Here is an 8,546-nt window from a genome sequence, read left to right on the forward strand (position 1 = left end):
AAAACATAAGAACAAAACAAAACCTAAACCTTCCAATATTTACCTTAGGGATTTTCAATGCAACATGACATGCAAAAGATCATCATAACCACATATGTTGGCCTTCCCTACCCTTGAGCACATACTTAATCATAGTCACCACATACTAGTTCACATATAACCAATTAAAACTATGTTTTGAATGTAGTAACATGCCTTAGAGAATCTGCTCAATTCCTTACAAGATACACTCTTATTTTCACTCCGATTTTCTGACTACACACCCTACACTAGGTGTATGTGAGAAGAGTGATGTAAACATGAAAACGAACACTCACATATGTTTATAGCAAAGAAAGCAATTTCTGGAGTTATTAAGCATGTATAGATATGATCTCATGACTGGAATGCTACTACTTAGATGCGAGAACCAGGGACACCATATGCTCGTACCAATCCCAAACTCCACATATTGAAACGCATAACACTCAAGATTGAAGTTAAGGGTTGTAACGGGGTTAGGGGTGATTGGCTAACAATGAAAGGTAAGGAAACAAACGTTTTTAAAGCATAATAAGCAAAGTAATGAAATTGATGCTTAGAATTCCCTTTGAATGCAGCAACTAACTTTAAACACAATGGGGTTATTCATTCAACTTTTTAGGGCCGATTTCAACTATAAACAACACTTGTGAGTCTTTCCTCACTTATTTCAAACTCTTTTTCTTTTCTTTTTTTCTTTTTCTTTTCTAACCCGTGCCTTATTACTTTCTTTTGGCACACAAAACACAAAAATCTCATTCCCCCATACTTGTTTTCTGCATAAGGACAATCAAAAGGAATTCATTTTAAGTCATGCTTCATTATGCTTTAAAAACAAGGGTATGGATAGTCCTAATCTAGGCTAGGTAAGGGAAATGTGGTTTAACAAAGAAAACAGGCTAAACAAGGCTCAATGGGGTTAAACTTAAACAAATATGCACGGGATAAGCTTTTTGGCTCTAGTTCACTACACAACTTCATCTTGAATATGTGTTATGCAAATCAATGTCATGCTTTGAATGGAACGGGCATAAGTTCTAGTATTTGGAACTAAATGATGAAACGCCTTCTAAGTAGCAACCCAGCAAAGAATGATGAGATCATGCAACGACTTTAGAAAACAAAAATGCACAGATTAATAACTCTCCAAAGAACGTATTAGGCTCAAGTCTCTCAAGGTTGTAGTGTTAGTTTGAGTTCCTTCCTTCAAGCATGTTACAAAAACTGATTTTTTTTCTTTGTGATTACATGTGAATTCGTAAACTATAACTATAACCAAGCATAAATCAAGAGCATATCAAACTTTCATCCATGTTTATAACTTTCTTTAACAGTCATGCAATTAACAAACCAAATCCTCATTATTGTGTTGGAAGGTATCCTAAGACACAAACAAACACACAAAAACAACTCTTTTTGGCTTTTTCAAAACAATTTTTTTTTTCAAACTTTTGTCAAATTTTCGGATTTTTATGTCAAAACATACTAACATGCTTAAAAACACACTAAAAACACTTAAAACAGCAAGAAACAACATTGTAAGTGATAGGTGAATAAAATCCCACGAAAATCATGCAACAACAACTTGTTTACCCCCCCCACACTTAAATCTAACATTGTCCTCAATGTTTCAAACATAAACTCACACAAAAGCAAACAAACAAACAATGAGGAAACATGATAAACATGGCAAAGTAAAAGCAACAGAGAGGAGGGTTAAAGAACGCAAACACCTGGTTTTGGAGTCGGAAATTCCTAGGTCTTCTTTATTTCCATGGGTTGCCTCCATCACTAATGAGAACTCTAGACATGCCAAACCTAGCAAAGATATTAGTTTTCACAAAATCTAGCAACAACCTTTGAATCGTTAGTCCGGGTGGTTTTGGCTTCCACCCATTTGGAAACATAATCAACAGCTAGCAAGATATAAGTGAAACCAAAAGATGGAGGGAAAGGACCCATGAAATCTATACCCCAATGTCAGAAAACACTATAATGCAAATAAAAATAAAATAAATAAATAATAAGAAACAAAATAAAGCAATTGGACTGAAAACTTCCCTAGTTTGCAGTAAAACCAAGCGATGACCCCCCAAGCTAAAATTCTGCAATCAACTTCAAGGGTGGAAATAACCAAAAATTCCTGCAAAGAAAAGAAATAATTCAGTTAAGTAACGCAAGAAAATGTAAAAAAAAAAAAAAAATTGCAAACGAAAAATTGAAAATCACGATAAAAGACAATGAATGGAACTAATAAGTGATCATTGGTCGTGCTTGTTGACTTTCCACAGCTTTCCTCTTGAACAGGGTGACACTTAGCTTTTTACTTGCAAGTGATGATTTGATGATATTGTACGGCGAAGCTTTGCTCTTTGGTGATGTTGCAGTTCCTTATTTGTTCTCCAAGCAGATGTGGCAGCTTCTCTAGTTCTTCAGCTCGGACTCCTTCCGCTGGGATGATTGTGCAAGCTGCATTCTTCTCTGCTTGTTTCTTCTGTACGTTGTCTCCACATGCTGTTGGTATCATTTTCGCTTGCCTTATCTGTTCTTCAGGTAGATGTGGCAGCTTCTTTGGAAGTACATCAGCAGTGGAAGACGAGTACTCGAGAGCAATTTCTCCATGTCCTGCAGGTTAGAACAAAGACAAGGAAAAGGACATGGAGAATGCATGATATGAGATACTCTTGCTTTCAACCATTATGATATGAAATACTTTTGCTCTGGATGGGTTGTTTGCAGGGGTATCCCAGGGAATGAGGAATACAGAGTGACTCGAGAGGGTTCTTTGGGAATGCATTCTCGGAGATGAAGAAGTGCTGAGAGGGTGTGCCTTTGTTGTGGAAGGCGAAGGTAAATACTTGTAGGACTTTTCTTCACAACCGGAACTATTCTCTCACTCATTGTCGGCAGCCGGTGGATGGATGAATAGTACAAATTACGCGCTTTCTGACAAAGCTGCCCGTAATTTCCGCAAAGCAGATTCCTCATTGATATCTGGAATCGGCGCTTCGAGCTCTGAGCATCGTCGATTGTAGAGGTAGCATGTGACACGTGCGGATAAATCTGGAAAAGAAGATTTGCCCGTGGGTTGAAGCCCAGCTTTTGAGAAAGCTAGCATGTCTTTGACTGTTGAATTTCCCTCTTCGATTTCTGAATTGGTGCTTCGACAAACTGCCCGAGAATTTCGCAAAGCAATTTGCGTGTGACAAATGACGACACGTCAGGACAAATTGATCTTTTGAAATCCGGGGTTCGGCTCGTGGTTTCTGAGCAAGCCCAGCCTTTAAGAAATGAAACGCCTCTTTTGAGAAAAGAATCCGGCTTTTTGAGAAAGGAGCCCCGACTCTTCGATTTGCGAGAGGACGCTTCTCTGAGGAGCGTCTCTTTGATTTCTTCTTTTTATAGAGGCGTTAATTTTGTTCCATAACACACTTGAGCTCCCTCCTGTAAACACTCCCTCCTGTAAACTTCCAAAATCTTAATCAGTCTGATCTCTTCTTTCTCAACACTTTCAGAAAATGTCTGGCCCTTCCGATCGCCGTTTTGACTTGAACCGTGGTGAAGAGGCAGCCCCGCCTTCACCAGACAACATATGGCGCCCATCCTTCATATCCCCTACCGGTCCCCTTACTGTGGGGGATTCGGTGATGAAAAATGACATGACCGCTGCGGTGGTGGCCCGAAACCTTGTCACCCCCAGAGATAACAGACTGCTCGCTAGACGATCTGATGAATTGGCGGTTAAGGAGTCTCTGGCTCTTAGCGTGCAGTGTGCCGGTTCCGTGTCCAACATGGCCCAACGCCTATTTGCCCGAACCCGTCATGTTGAATCGTTGGTGGCTGAAATACAGAGTCTCAAAGAGGAGATTAAAGGACTCAAGCATGAAAATAAACAATTGCACAAGCTCGCACACAGCTATGCCACCAGCATGAAGAGGAAGATTGACCAGATGCAGGACACCGATGGTCAAATTTTACTTGATCATCGGAGGTTTGTGGGTTTGTTCCAACAACATCTGCCTTCGTCTTCTGGAGCGGCACCGCGTAGTGAAGCTCCAACTGATCAACCTCTGCCGCCTCCTCCTTCTGTGGCCCCGCCGACTGCTGAAGCACCACCCGACCAATGAATACTATTAGTTTACATCATTGTAAAATATTTGTACTTTTTTTTTTTGTTTTTTTTTATTTTTTTATTTTTTTTTATTTTTTTTTATTTTTTTATTTTTTTATTTTTTTTAATATGTAAATTAATGTAGAAAGACTTTGGTTAACCTTCCCCCACACTTAAACTAAATAACACAAACTCACAGAAATCAACCAAATAACACAACTAACTAAACAAAACAAAATGAAAGCAGTAAAGATAAGGGTATAAGAATTCAAATCTGATTTGGTTAGCGATTCCAAAGTCTCCCTTCGTTGAATGCTTGGGTTGCCTCCCAAGAAGCGCTTGATTTAACGTCTTTAGCCGGACGAAACTTTCCTTTAAACTCCCCTCGGCTCCAAAGCATGGAATTTATCTTTTAATGGGAGGTGATACTTGAAATGATTCGGCAATGGTTTAAATTCAAGAGTGGGTGCCTGAATCATCAAAATTAGAAACATGTTAGTATAAATTAAAATTGAAATTGGAGAAAATGGCTTATTTTCTTTTTTCGACACAAACTCAATGACAAACACCACATTTGTGAACATTTCCGGGACTTTGAACTCGGCCAGGTTTACTATAATGGTTGTGGCTTGTCCCGTGTCATCAAATCCAACTGCTTTGGGTTTGATTGTCTCATGCACAGCCTCTTGGATGTATTCTTGATCTGCTTCAACCACTTCATTCTCTTGAATCCCTTTTCTTGGTGTGCAAGGTTCTTTGAACATTTCAATACCATCGGGAACTTGTTTTGGTGCACCAAGAATTGGGATATCACTTTGCACCTTTGGAAGAGCTTCCACAATGTCTTTTTCACTCTCTTTGATATTTGGAATCAAAAACCTGCAAGGACAAAGGACATTCGGTGGAATAATGTTAGAATGAAGTGAATTTAGACTTTCCTCACCTGAGTTAGATGACATAGGGATTTGAGGAGTTTGCAGCAAGAATTCTTCTAAACTGCCCAGGTCGTCCTCCTCCTCTTCTGCTTGCAGCAGCAATTCATCCATGTTCGGGCTGTGTTTGGATGGTTCTGGGACAGCTTCATCCTTCATGTCACCTTCCAAGGTGGTGGCTTCATCGATCTCACTTTCTGCCTTTGAATTTGCAATGTTTGAGTTAGAAAATTCACTTTGATCTTGAATCTGTGCCATGAATTCCACAATCTGCCCAACTTGCATTTCCAATTCGTCCACTCTTTTGACTCGGTCTTGCATCTCCTGGTTTTGATTTTCTACTCCCTGATTCAAAGAGGTGAGTAACTTATTAAGTGTATCATTATCCAAGGACGTACCTGAATTGAATTGGGTTGATTGTTGTGGTGGCTGTGACGGTTCATATGGCCACTGATAGAACTCTTCCGATGGCGGCAATTGTTCTTCTTTTCGTAAACCCTGCGCTACAGAAATTAGTCCTTCAAGAATTTCATTATAATTCATGGGCATACTTTGATTTGATTGGAATTGTTGTGGGGAATGCTGTGGTGGCTGCATAGGTCTTGAATAGAACTCGTCTTGCTGCCAATATCCACCTTGTTGAAATTGTTGAGGTTCATCCCACATATAATCTGAATTACCTCTCCAATCTGAATTGTAAGCGTTGGAAAAAATGTTGCCCCTCGATTGGTTATGGCCTTGATATCCCCAAACATCTTCATTTGCATAAAATTGAGGACTTTGATAACCTTGCCCATAGGGCACATCAAATGTAGGGACACTTGGCATTGTGGTCCGTTCGGCATTATGAGTCAATTGAGCAGTGAGCTGTGCCAATTGAGCTTGAATGGTCGCAAGTGCCATGTCTCGCTCCATTTGTACCTAAAATCAAAGAAAGAAAAATAAATCAAATATCAAAAGTAACACAAAACAAGGAAAACAAAACTAAGTCAGAAACTAAAACAAAAACAAACTAAACAAAAAGAAAAGAACCAAGGGATTAGCAAAGTTTGCTAATCCCCGGCAACGGCGCCAAAATTTGATGCGAAATATATAAGCACACAAATTAAACCCTCTTTTTGACAATTGTAGTAAAGTATGTAAGTAGGGATCGTTCTAAACCGGGGATTAGGAGGGCTTGCTAAAACCTCTAAACTAACTCAAAAACATAAAAACAAAGTTAAAAACGTTTGAATAGACTTAAAGAACTCAAAACAGGTTCACAAGACTCAAAATAACTTAAAGACACTCAAAACTGCCTAAAAACACAAACTAGGCAGTTTCTGACTCTAGCACAACTTTGGACGAAATTTGGGTTTTGACTTGACTCAAAACACTCTAAAACACAAACAAACAAATTTTAAACACTTTGAAACAAGAAAGTAAAAGGGGGATTTTAGTTTTGATGAATTTGAAACAAACAAACAAGTTATAAAACTAGGAAGATTGTAAAACAAATTTAAGAAATAAGATGATGGATGGATTAGTTAGAGGTCCGTTCTTCACACATGACACACTTGTATATGAATTGATTTCCAATTGCTTTTCAATAAACTATGAAACTCAACACCCCAGATTAACCGTGATGCACTAATTAATCCTCAGATTTTCCTTGATTTATTGAATTGGATGAATGCATACGACAATCCAAATTATTCTCCAAAAGTCCTCTACATGAATGCATAATAGAGATACAATCAAAGATCATTACGTTCTATGAAAATCATAAGTGTTAACGAGGCATTCGTAACTATGAATGCATGATACGTTTGCCAAGAATTCAATTAACGCGATTGTGACTAGCAACCTTCACTACCAATGAATATAAACTTGTAACGATTAGGTGAAACTCATTTATATTCTAGCATCTAATTCATGCATGAAAACTAAGTATGCATCCTTAATAAACATACAAGAATTAGTTATGAATAAAATAGATAATTGAATTGCAATCACAACTTATCAAATCACAATTGGAAGAAATCAATTTAAATCTCAAGCATGTTCATGGCTTCAAACTTCCCCCTAACTAAATAGGGGTTTAGCCACTCATACTTACAAAGCAAAGATAAACAAATTTAAACATTGAAAACAAAAGAAAGAAAACACCTAAAAACGCTCCAACAATCCAATTTGAATGGCAAGCACGTCCAAGATCCTTCTTCTTCTCTTTGTAGCGGCACAAGGTGTGGTTTGATGGATGAGTGGTAAATTATGGTGGTGGATGGATATAGGTGGGTTATGGTGAAGGGTGGATGGGTGGATTGTGTTCTCTTTGGTTTTCTTCCTTTGCACATGACATGTGCTGTCCATGTTTAGATCCCCTTTGCATTTGCACACACTTGCTTCATCATTTCAACCACAAAACACACCATTTCCTTCCCCTTTGCCGTGTATGTCCCTTTCACTTTGCATGTGGGCTTCTTTGCATGTGTTTTCTCCCTCTCTTGCCTTGAGTTTGCATGTGGGCTTCTTTGCATGTGTTTATCCTTGCAATTACACACACACACTTGCACACACAAAAGCCCAAAACGTCCATCCTCATGTCTCCATGTTTGCACCATCCAATCTTAGCCCAAAAATGCTCCAAAATGCTCCAAAATGCATCTTCTTGCATCCTTGGCCCATAGAACCTACAAACACACAAAAATGGCTTAAACTACTAACATAACTAAGAACTAAGAACATAAATGCACGAAAACAAACATACTAAGTCGCATAAATATGCTCCTATCACCCCACACTTAAACTAAATAACACAAACTCACAGAAATCAAACAAATAACACAACTAACTAAACAAGACAAAATGAAAGCATTAAAGATAAGGGTGTAAAAATGCAAATCTGATTGGGTTAGCGATTCCAAAGTCTCCCTTCGTTGAATGCTTGGGTTGCCTCCCAAGAAGCGCTTGATTTAACGTCTTCAGCCGGACGCATCTTTCCTTTAAATTTCCCTCAGCTCCATTTGTGCCTAAAATCAAAGAAAGAAAAATAAATCAAATATCAAAAGTAAAATACACAAACACCAATATAAACATAAACAAAAACAAAAATAAAAGGATTAGCAAAGTTACTAATCCCCGGCAACGGCGCCAAAATTTGATGCGAAATATATAAGCACACAAATTAAACCCTCTTTTTGACAATTGTAGTATAGATGTAAGTAGGGTATCGTTCTAGGCCGGGGATTAGGAGGGATTGCTAATCTATTCTAAATTAATTTAAAAATATTAAATAAGACTCAAGGACACAAAACTAGGCTAAAAACTCTAATAACTCGAAACACACTTAAAATGACTCAAAATAATGAAAACAATTAAATTAAACACTAGGAACTGAAATGGACGGAAATTAAATTAAAAGACTAACAATAAAGAAAACTAACTAAATAATATAATTTAATAATGGATGGGTGTTTGGTTTTGATGAAAAGTAAATTAAA

This window comes from Malus domestica, chromosome 04 (assembly GCF_042453785.1).
Source record: "Malus domestica chromosome 04, GDT2T_hap1".
In the NCBI taxonomy this organism is placed as follows: Eukaryota; Viridiplantae; Streptophyta; class Magnoliopsida; order Rosales; family Rosaceae; genus Malus; species Malus domestica.